Source organism: Lepus europaeus, chromosome 11, assembly GCF_033115175.1.
Source record: "Lepus europaeus isolate LE1 chromosome 11, mLepTim1.pri, whole genome shotgun sequence".
NCBI classification, from domain to species: Eukaryota; Metazoa; Chordata; class Mammalia; order Lagomorpha; family Leporidae; genus Lepus; species Lepus europaeus.
The window spans coordinates 12,330,468-12,337,765 of record NC_084837.1 but is presented as its reverse complement, the minus strand read 5'-3'; the positions used below and the strand labels follow the sequence as shown (position 1 = coordinate 12,337,765).

Below are 7,298 nucleotides of genomic sequence, written 5' to 3'. Positions count from 1 at the left end.
AGGGTCCTTAGCCACAGGCAGAGCCCTGCTGGCTCCCCTGAACCAGAGGGCCCTGTCTGGGGTTCCCTGCAGCCCACGACCTCATGGTGGGAGAGTAGGTTCGGTATGAGTCACCCTAAGCCCCAGCCAGACAGCAGCGGCGGCCAACGCTGCCGTGAGCTGTGAGAGTCTGGGTTTGCTGGAGCCCACGGTAAATAAACAGGAAATTCCCAAGTGGCTCATGAAAATGATTTGCAAACAGGAGGGTGAAAATGGATACTCTTAGGGAGAAAACAGAAGTCATAATTCACGCTTTCTCTCCAGGCTGACTTTCCCCAAAGAGATGCTCTTATAGAGTTGTGAATGAATTTTAAACATGTGTAATAGAAGGATATGGAGAAGAAGCTTAACAGGGGTGGAATGATGCTGTAGTTCTAGAAAACACGGTCACGCGGAGAATTGGAGTCCAGACTCCCACCCGCTGGGCAGCTCAGCTCATCCTGGGCGCCCTGTGTCTTTCTGGGTGCCCCAGTGCCTGTGAGTGTGTGAGGACACTAGCATGAGTGTTTTCACACACATGGGAGTGTCCTGTGCTGCTCCTGCCACCCACAGAATCCTGCTTGCTGGGGCAGACACCTGCCATTGTGTGCGGATGACACTTGACTCAGCTGTCCTGTCTGGTGGGCAGTAGGTATTTCCAGCTCTTGTCACCAGCACCGAGGTACGGAATACCTCATCTTCCTCCAACTGTGCCCACATTTCAGGATGAACCCCCTAGAGTGATCCCCAGGTCACGTGTGTGCAGACACAACTGGGGTGATAGTGCTGGTGCGTAGGGAGTGCAGAGCCCACTGAGGGATCAACACTAAGAGTGGCCACACACCCTGGGGGGACCCGAGGGACAGGGCCAGCACGCCCTCAGCAGACTATCCAGCCCCTCCCCTGCCTCGATCATCCAATGAGACGGAGACCCCCATGCACTGTGCTCGCCCAGGCCAGATGGAAAAGACCACAGGGGCACCGAGTCCGGCCTCCCCAGTGACCCTGGCCCAAGGGACAGGCATGGCTGTGAACCCAGTGATCCCAGGAATGCAGCAGGAAGTTGCTGCTTTTCCCTACCCTGGGAAGACAGGGAGTGGACATGTGGCCCAGCCCCACACAATGCCTCTCCCTCAGCCTCTTTCTCCCAAACTCTAGTTCATCACCACCACCCAATCCCTACCCCAGCCAAGTTGGCCTCAGTAACAAAAACCAGCTTCTGAGTCGCAGTTTTCTCATCCTTGCCTAAGAAAAGCCGTCCCTGGGCAGGGGGCTGCATGGGCAGGATCCCTAGGCCGTAGAGGGTCCTGAGGCCTCTGGCCAAGACCCAGGATGCCTCCCCGCATAGCCTCGAGGTTGCTGAGGGGCTCCCTGCACTTAGCATTTTTATTCAGGTACAGACCACACCTGAGTAAACAGGTGTGCCAGCAGAGGGCCCTGTTCTGAGACTGGTGGGGCTTGGGCTCCACAAGGAAAACCAGCCCCATGGACCCCACCTCCCTGGTTCTGCCTTCATGCTGTCTAAAGGCTACCTAAAAACAACACAAAAGCTCCTGAACCTCACGGACACCACGCTGCTTCCCAACTGTGGCCTGGTCCTCTCGATGACAGAACGTGTGTCTCTGTGGTACAGGTGAACAAACAGGAATGCTAGAAGGGGGAAGTACAATACGAAAACAAAAAGCACTAGAGGGACCCAACAGTAGATCTGAATTGGCAGAATTAACGACTTGAAGACAGATCAGCAGAGAATACACAAAGCAAAGAATAGAGAGGAAAATAAATGAAGAAAAATAAAGCCTCAGACATGTGGCACCATTAAGCACAGCAACATACACATAATGAGAATACCAGGAGAGGAGAAGGAAAAAGGTTGAAGAAATGCGGCTGAAAACTTCTCAAGTTGGCTGAGAAATGACTCACATTCAGAAAACTCAATGAACTCCACGCTAAGAGATCCACAAACAGTAAAACGTCGACCTTACAAAGAGTAACACTGCTGAACACTTTTTTCAAGAACACTGAACATTGTTTTCAAGAACATTTTGAAAATAGCAAGAGAAAAGCAACTCCTCACTTACAAACTCATCACTTACAAAGGAACGCAGCACGAAGGACAGCTGACTGCTCGTCAGAAACCACGGTGTCCAGGATGCAGTGGGATGATGTACTAAAAATGTCAAAGAAAAGGCTGTCAACCACCATTCCTATACCCAGAAAGGCTGTCTTTCAAAACCAAAGGTAAAATAAAGACGGTCCCAGACAAACACTGGCAGGTTCTGTTGCTGACAGACTCCATGTGCCACATGTTCCTTACAAGAAATGCTAAAGGAAGTTATTTAGGCTGAAAGCAAGTGGTCTTAGAGGAAAACCAGAATCCACACCAAAAGAATAAAATACAGTAATGCCACACACACACACACACACACATACACACACATACACACCCCATTGGTATAGGTGTTGCTCAATAACCACAAATGTCATTAAGTGATACATTGGTGATCTTGTTGTATAATTATAAAAGACACTATAAAACGCACACTATTATTATCTTTCTTCTCTTCATTGATTTCAGAAGCAATGGGACATAGAAAATGTTTTGTAACGTGTCTGCCAGTAACAGCACAAAGCAGGTGGGTGGCAGCAAAGCCACACTGGGCTAAGGAAACCACCCCAGATGGGAACTCCAATCCACAGGGACAGAACAAGAGAACCAAAAATAAAAATAGTAATGTTAATATACGACAAGTTGTGAATGTGTACTCGCTCTCCTTTTTTCTCTCAGTTTCCTTAAAAGACATAGGATTATGTAAAGTAGTAATTATTATAACAATGTGTCTTTGGGTTTGTAGCAATATTGTAATATATATAGCAATGAAGTCACAAAAAGGGGAGTACAAAAATAGTTATAGGGGCCAGCATTGTGGTATAACAGATTAAGCCTAACTGCTGCCTGCAATGCCAGCATCCTATATGCACACAGGCTGGAGTCCACTGTTCCACTTCTGATCTGGCTCCCTGCTAATGCACCTGGGAAAGCAGCGGAAGATGATGCTCAAGTGCTCAGGCCCCTGCACCCACATGGGAGACCTGGATGAAGCTCCTGGCTCCTGACTTCAGCCTGGCCCAGCCCTGGATGTTGGAGCCATTTGGGGAGTGAACCAGCAGATGGAGGATCTCTCTCTCTCTCTCTCTTCCTTTCTCTCTCTGTAACTCTGCCTTTCAACTAAATAAAATGAAACTTAAAAAAAAAAAAATGATGCTTCTACACAGCATCAGAATTAAGTTAGTACAAATGTAACATAGATATTAAATAATTAGGATGTATTTGGTAAGACCCAGAACAACTGCTAAGGAAATAACTAAAAAATAGTAAAACAATCATGAATGAAATGACAATGCTACAATAGAAAATGTCCATTTAATATAAAAGGGAATTTAGGAATGGAAAGATGTGAGACATGAGGAAAACAAAAAAGTAAACCAGCAGGTATAAATCCCACAATGGTGTTAAATGTGAATGGATTAAACAACCCAATCAAAAGCAGAGATTGTCAGGCTGGATTTAAAAAGAAAAAAAAATCTAACTGTGCTGTCTCCAAGACATACACTTTAGGTTCAAAGATATAAATAAACTGAAAGATAAGTAGAGGGGCCGCAGAGGATCAACGCCCTGGCCTGAAGCGCTGGCATCCCATATGGGCACCGGTTCTAGTCCCAGCTGCTCCTCCTCCGATCCAGCTCTCTGCCATGGCCTGGGAAAGCAGGAGAAGATGGCCCAAGTCCTTGGGTCCCTGCACCCACATGGGAGACCCAGAAGAAGCTCCTGGCTCCTGGCTCCAGATCGGCGCGGCTCCTACCCTTGCAGCCATCTGGGGAGTGAACAAGCGGATGGAAGACCTCTCTCTGTGTCTCTACCTCTCTCTGTAATTCTGTCTTTCAAATAAATAAAATAAATCTTTAAAAAAAGAAAGAAAAGAAAGATAAGTAGAAAGAGGACTAGCATACAGAAAGCAATCACAAGGAAGCTGGGCTGGCAACACTAACACCAGACAAGCCGGACTTTCACACAAACAAGCCAGTAGTGACAAAGGTAGTTTAAAATGACAAGAGAATCCATCTACCAGGAATTTAAAACAGTTATTTTAAAATGCAGCTAATACTGGGGCATTGACATCCATGAAGCACAAACTGACAGAGTCGCACCACCACTGAGGACTTGAGGGAGGCAGGGATGGGGGCTCCCACCATGTTCCCATTCAGCTTGTCCATTTGGCCTGTGCGGATGGCAGATGGACCTTAGACAGTGACGATGGGTCATCCTAAGCTTGACCAGTGGCAGCTGCTGTGACCAAATGTGATTTCATTGCTCAAGCAAATCAGCACCTTCCCTGGGACCTGCTTTGGACCTGCCAGGTGCTTTTTCCTCCATCCCTGCAGAGTGCAGGGAGCCAGTTTGCTTTCCAGCAACGCACCTGCACTGCCCACTGTCGGGGCAGAACCAGCCCCCAGCCTCGTGCCATGGGAGACCCAGGGGAAGCTCATGGCTCCGAACTGGCCCAGCTCCGGCCGTTGTGGCCATCTGGGGAGTGAACCAGCAGATGGAAGATCTCTCTCTCTCTCTCTTTCTCCCTCTCTCTCTCCCTCTCTCTAACTCTGCCTTTGAAATAAATAAAATACTTTATGTAAAAAAAGGTCTATTCTTGAGACCAAAAGTACATAACATTGTGACAACAGTTTCATGCCAGTGGGCTGGATGTAAATTATTTATCGGGGCTGGCTCTGTGGTACAGCGGGTTAACGCCCTGGCCAGAAGCGCTGGCATCCCATATGGGTGCCAGTTCAAGTCCTGGCTGCTTCACTTCCAATCTAGCTCTCTGCTATGGCCTGGGAAAGCAGTGAAAGATGACCCAAGTCCTTGGGCCCCTGCACCCACGTGGGAGACTGGGAAGAAGCTCCTGGCTCCTGGCTTTGAATCAGCGCAGCTCTGGCTGTTGCAGCCAATTGGGGAGTGAACCTGCAGATGGAAGACCTCTCTCTCTCTCTCTCTCTCTCTCTCTCTCTGCCTCTCCTCTCTCTGTGTAACTCTGACTTTCAAATAAATAAATAAATCTTTAAAAAAAAGAATATAATAAAAAAAATTTATCTAATTAAGGACCAGGAAATGAGTGGATAGGAGACTAGGTGATGAGCAATCTTTCCTAAACATCATTTTTAATATAGACAAGAATCTAAAAGAACTCTGCTAATAGAATAAAAGTGGAAGGGCCGGTGCTGCGACGTAGTGGGCTAAAGCCTCCACCTGCAGTGCTGGCATCCCATATAGGTGCCGGTTTGAGTCCCGCTGCTCCTCTTCCAATCCAGCTCTCTGCTATGGCCTGGGAAAGCAGTGGGCTGCTGCACCTGTGTGGGAGACCCGGAAGAAGCACCTGGCTCTTGGCTTCAGATCGGCACAGCTCCAGGCATTTTGACCATTTGGGGAGTGAATCAGCAGAAGGAAGACCTTTCTCTCTGTCTCTCCCTCTCCCTGTCTGTAACTCTACCTCTCAAATAAATAAATACAAATCTTAAAAAAAAAAAAAGAAAAAGAACAAGAAGAGAAAAATGGAGAAAATGTTTTCCAAAACACAAGAGACCATTACAACCCAAGATGACAAAATCCAGACAAAAACAAAGAAAAAAAAATCAAAAAAGCATAAAAATCAAAATGACTGATGAATAGAATACTAAAAATAATAGTTACAATGACAGATGAGGAAGGCTCAAACGTCTTTGTAATAATCTGTTAGTGGGGCCGGCGTCATGGTGTAGCAGGTAAAGCCACCTGCAGCTCCAGCATCCCATATGGGTGCCCGTCTGTATCCTGGCTGCTCCACTTCTGATCCACATTCCTGTTAATGCGCCTGGGAAAGCACTGGAAGATGGCCCAAGTGTTTGGGCCTCTGCACTCACGTGGGAGACCCGGAAGAAGCTCCTGGCTCCTGACTTTGGCCTGGCCCAACCCTGGCCATTACAGCCATTTGGGAGTGAACCAGCAGATGGAAGATACCTCTCTGTAGCTCTCCCTCTTCCTCTCCCTCTAACTCTGCCTTTCAAGCTAAATAAGATTAATCTTTATAAGAAGCATATACCTCTCCTAAGAACCCTAAGCTCGGAGAGAAAACAGCAACTGTGGTGACAGACAGGAAGCTGCCGACACAGCTCCGGGAGTACAGGCATGGCCGCTGTCGGCGCTGAGCCAGAAGCAGCGACTGTGAATGACACCAGCAGCCAACACAAGTTAGGAAAATAGGAATAAAATGTGAGGAATGTATTTTAGGAGAAAAACACACCCGGGCTTGGTAAGTGCCCTAGGCCTGCCCTAAATACACTGGTCACCCTGCAGGCTCCGGGGCGGGGTCACCACGGCCCCTCCCAGCGGTTCTTACCGGGCCAGGCCCCGCCTCCAGCCTCAGGCTGGGTGTGCAGTGGCCCAGCTGCGAGCAAGGGCCCTAAGGCAGCCGCACTGCTACCAATGCTTCCAGCTCCAAGTGCCCCCTGCTCAGACTCCAGCTGCTTCCTGCGCTGGCCATGTGCTCCTGGAGGGTCTCTGCTTTGGGACCCCAGCTCCCTGCAACTTCAGAATCACGGGTCAGGGCGGCGGCGCGTGTCCCCAGCAGGCAGGGCTCAGCCGGGCGCGCAGGAGCCGCGGGGTCGGTGGTCCCTGCAGCCGACAGAGCGACTGCACGAACGCCCTTGCTGCTCCCTTCACCCACGCACCTCCTACTTTATTAAAGGTTCCTGTTTGCAGACTGGTCTCTGCGCAGCTTCCAGGTTTAAAAATAGGATCTCGGTGAAGGTGCGGCCGAGCGTTTGGAAAGGGCGGCGTGGGCGCGGCCCTCTCCCGGGTCCCCCCGCTGTCGTTCCGAGGCGCCGCCCGCCCTGCCAGGTCACCGTGTCCCGAAGGCAGTGCGGACTCTGCCTCGTTGGCCCTGGGCTCGAGTACAGCCAAGGGCCGGCGTGGTCAGCGCGGGCCGCCGCTCCCCTGTCCGCAGGGCGGCCACGTCTGGCCCAGGCGGGGCAAGGGCGCCGTCGGCGCGGCGCCGGGCGTCCCCCGGAGCTTGGGCTCCTCCTTTCCCAGGGACTGGACTGGGCGGACTTCCCAGCCCCAGCATGACTGTCCAGTACCCAAAGCGTGGGCTGCTCGGCTACGTGGGGTCTGCGCGCCCAGGGTGGCTGCGAGCGTGGGGGGCCAGGCCAGACTCCTGCACCAGGTTCGCTGGGCAGTGACCAGGTAC

The 7,298-nt window shown here is 50.3% G+C and overlaps 1 long non-coding RNA gene across 1 annotated transcript in view; it reads right to left on the bottom strand.

Moving 5' to 3' along the window:
* Window positions 1-6,854, bottom strand: part of LOC133769353 (uncharacterized) — an 18,989-nt gene extending 12,135 nt beyond the window's left edge. The window contains exons 1-2 of the long non-coding RNA XR_009867196.1: window positions 6,781-6,854; window positions 2,115-2,188 (exon numbers count right to left, since the gene is read on the bottom strand). This is a non-coding gene — a long non-coding RNA (uncharacterized LOC133769353). The remainder of the gene's footprint in view (window positions 1-2,114; window positions 2,189-6,780) is intronic.
* Between the last annotated feature and the right edge of the window lie 444 nt (window positions 6,855-7,298).